Source organism: Elephas maximus, chromosome 16 (genome assembly GCF_024166365.1).
Source record: "Elephas maximus indicus isolate mEleMax1 chromosome 16, mEleMax1 primary haplotype, whole genome shotgun sequence".
NCBI lineage: Eukaryota > Metazoa > Chordata > Mammalia > Proboscidea > Elephantidae > Elephas > Elephas maximus.
In genome coordinates this window covers 83,121,821-83,126,333 of record NC_064834.1, presented here as the reverse complement: position 1 = coordinate 83,126,333, position 4,513 = coordinate 83,121,821, and positions in this window count along the sequence as shown.

Below are 4,513 nucleotides of genomic sequence, written 5' to 3'. Positions count from 1 at the left end.
TAACTAAGATATCTGTAATGGATTGAATTGTGTCCCCCAAAAATATATATCAACTTGGTTAGGCCATGTGTAGTTGTCCTCCATTTTGTGATTTTCCTGTGTGTGTGGTTAAAAAGATTACTCAAGTCACCTCCCTAATCCAAAAGGGAGTTTCCCTGGGGTGTGGCCTGTACCATCTTTTATCTCTCAAGAGACAAAATGAAAGGGAAGCAAGCAGAGAGTTGGAAACCTCATACTACCAAGAAAGCAGCACCAGGAGCAGAGCACATTCTCTGTACCCGAGGTTCCTGCGCCTGAGAAGCTCCTCAACCAGGGGAAGACTGAGGACAAGGACCTTCCTCCAGAGCCAACAGAGAGAAAGCCTTCCCCTGGAGCTGACACCCTGAATTTGGACTCGTAACCTATTATACTGTGAGAGAATAAATTTCTCTTTGTTAAAGCCATCCACCTGTGGTACTTCTGTTATAGCAGTACCAAATGACTAAGACAACATCCATGAAGCAGTACAGTGTGATTTGAAAGTGGACTTAAATTTGTTGTAAATGTACATTGCAAACTCTAGGGCAACCACTAAAACAAAATAATAAAAGAAACATAATTGATATGCTTTAAGATAGAAGAGAAAATGGAATCATACAAAATGCTCAATTAAAACCAGAGATAGCAGGAAAAGAGTGGAAGACAAAGAAAGAAACAAAGAACAAAAGCAATGAGTAGAAAGCACTTACAAATATTAAATATTAATCCAAATATATGAATAATCACATTAAATGTGAATGCTCTAAATACACCAATTAAAGACAGAGACCAACAGAGTGGATTAAAAAAAAAAAAAAAAAAGACCCAACTATATGTTGTCTACAAAAAACCCACTTTAAATATAAAGGTATAGATAGACTAAAAGTAAAGGGATAGGGGAAGTTATACCACGCTAACACTCATCAAAAGAAAGCTGGAATGGCTATATTAATTTCAGACAAAGCCAACTACAAAGTGAGAAAATCAAAGATAAAGTGGTGCATTATACAATGATTAGGGGTCAATTCTCCAAGAAAACACAGCAATCCTAATAGCAGAGCATCAAAATGTTGTTGTTGTTAGGTGCCGTCGAGTCGGTTCCCACTCATAGCGACCCTATGCACAACAGAACGAAACACTGCCCAGTCCTGCGCCATCCTCACAATTGTTATGTTTGAGCCCATTGTTGCAGGCACTGTGTCAATCCACCTCGTTGAGGGTCTTCCTCTTTTCCGCTGACCCTGTACTCTGCCAAGCATGATGTCCTTCTCCAGGGACTGATCCCTCCTGACAACATGCCCAAAGTATGTAAGACGCAGTCTCGCCATCCTTGCTTCTAAGGAGCATTCTGGTTGTACTTCTTCTAAGACAGATTTGTTCTTTCTTTTGGCAGTCCATGGTATGTTCAATATTCTTTGCCAACACCACAATTCAAAGGTGTCAATTCTTCAGTCTTCCTTATTCATTATCCAGCTTTCATATGCATATGATGCAATTGGAAATACCATGGTTTGGGTCAGGCATACCTTAGTCTTCAAGGTGGACCTCTTTGCTCTTCAACACTTTAAAGAGGTCCTTTGCAGCAGATTTACCCAGTGCTATGCGTCTTTTGATTTCTTGACTGCTGCTTCCATGGTTGTTGATTATGAACACAAAAATGTGAGACAAAATGACAGGACTACAAATAGACAAATCCACTATTTTAGTTGGAGACCTCTATACTTCTCTATCAGTAATTAACCGATCCACTGGGTAGGATATAGTTGAACTGAACAGCACCATCATCAACTGGATGTAAAAGACATTTATAGAATATTTCATTCAATAATAGAGTACATATTATTCTCAAGCTCACATGGAACATTCTCCAATATAGACCACATATGGGGCCATAACAAATTTGAAAGAATAGAAATCGTACAAAGCATGCTCTCAAACCACGATGGAATTAAACTAGAAATTAGTAACAGAAAGATAGCTGGAAATCCCAAATATATGGAGATTAAACTGTTGTTGTTGTTAGGTGCCATTGAGTCAGTTCCAACTCACGGCAACCCTATATACAATAGAACAAAACACTGCCCAGTGCCATGCCATTCTCGTAATCTTGTTATGCTTGAGTCTATTGTTGCAGCAACTGTGTCATTCCGTCTTGTTGAAGAGCTTCTCCTTTTTCACAGACTTTATCAAGCATGATGTCCTTCTCTAGGGACTGGTTCCTCCTAATAACATGTCCAAATATGTGAGATGAAGTCTGGCCATCCTTGCTTCTAAAGAGCATTCTGACAGATTTGTTTGTTCTTCTGGTAGTGCATGATATATAGTCAATATTCTTTGCCAACACCATAATTCAAAGGCACCAATTCTTCTCTGGTCTTCCTCACACATTGTTCAGCTTTCACATGCATGTGAGGCAATTGAAAACGCCATGGCTTGGGCTGGGTGTACCCTAGTCCTTAAAGTGACATCTTTGCTTTTTAAAAAAAGTTTTTTGCAGCGAATTTACCCAATGCAATGGGTTGTGTCATTTGTTAACTGCTGCTTCCATGCGTGTTGATTGTGGCTCCCAGTAAAATAAAATCCTTGATAACTTCAATCTTTTCTCCATTTATTATGACGTTGCTTATTTGTCCAGTTGTGAGGATTTTTGTTTTCTTTATGTTGAGGTGTAATCCATACCGAAGGCTGTAGTCTTTGATCTTCTTCAGTAAGTACTTCAAGTCCTCTTCACTTTCAGCAAACAAGGTGGTGTCATCTGCATAACACAGGTTGTTAATGATACTTCCTCAAATCCTGATGCCCCCGTTCTTCATAAATTCCAGCTTCTTGGATTATTTGTTCAGCATACAGATTGAATAAGTATGGTAAAGGGATACACCCCTGACACATACCTTTTCTGATTTTAAACCATGCAGTACCCATTGTTCTGTTCAAAAGACTGCCTCCTGATGTATGGACAGGTTTCTCATGTGCACAATTAAGTGTTCTGGAATTCCCATTCTTTGCTATGTTAGCCATAATTTGTTATGATCCACACAGTCTAGTGCCTTTGTGTAGTCAATAAAACACAGGTATACATCTTCCTGGTATTCATTGCTTTCAGCCGTGATCTATCTGACATCTGAAATGATATGCCTTGTTCCACATCCTCTTCTGAATTCAGCTTGAATTTCTGGTAGTTTCCTGTCAATGTACTGCTGCAACCACTTTTGAATGATCTTCAGCAAAATTTTACTTGTGTGTAATATTAATGATATTGTTTGATAATTTCCACATTCTGCTGGCTTAACTTTCTTTGGAAGAGGCATAAATATGGATCTATTTCAGTCAGTTGGCCAGGTAGCTTTTTTCCAAATTTCTTGGCATAGACAAGTGAGCACTTCCAGTGCTGCATCTGTTTGTTGAAACATCTCTATTTGTATTCCATCAATTCCTGGAGCCTTGTTCTTTGCCAGGGTCTTCAGCGAAGTTTGGATTTCTTCCTTCAGTACCGTGGGTTCTTGATCATATGCTGCTACCTCCTGAAATGGTTGAATCTTGATCAATTCTTTTTGGTACAGTGATTCTGTGTATTCCTTCCATCTTCTTTTGATGCTTGCTGCATCGTTCAATATTTTGCCCATAGAATCCTTTGATATTGCAACTTGGGGCTTAAATTTTTTCTTCAGTTCCTTCAGCTTGAGAAATGCAGAGCACGTTCTTCCCTTTTAGTTTTCTAACTCCATGTCTTTGCACATGTCATTATAATACTTTGTCTTCTCAATTCACCTTTTGAAATCTGTTCAGCTCTTTTATTTCATCATTTCTTCCATTTGCTTTAGCTACTTGATGTTCAAAGCAAGTCTCAGAGTCTCTTCTGACATCCATTTTGGTCTTTTATTTCCTTCCTGTCTTTTTAATGACCTTTCGCTTTCTCCATGTACGATGTCCTTGATATCATTCCACAATTTATCTGGTCTTCGGTCTTTAGTGTTCAATGCATCAAACCTATTTTGAGGTGGTCTCTAAATTCAGGTGCCATCATGAATTGAATTGTGCCCCCCAAAAATGTGTGTATCAATTTGGAGAGGCCATGATTCCCAGTATTGTGTGGTTGTCCTCCATTTTGTAGTTGATGAAATTTTCCTGTTGTAAATCTTAATCTCTGCCTGTGGTTAATGAGGCAGGATTGGGTTATGTTGAAGAGGGTGTAACGCCCTTTCTCAGATCACATCACTGATCCAAGGTAAAGGGAATATCCCTATGGTATGGCCTGCATCACCCTTTATCTTACAAGAGATAAAAAAGAGAGAAGCCAGCAGAAAGTTGGGGACCTCGTACCACCAAGAAAGCAGCACAAGAAGCAGAGTGCATCCTTTGGACCCAGGGTTCCTGCAAGGAGAAGCTCCTAAACCAGGAAAGATTGATGACAATGACCTTCCTTCAGAGCTGACAGGGAGAGAAAGCCTTCCCCTAGAGCTGGCGCCCTGAATTTGGACTTCCCCTATCTTACTAG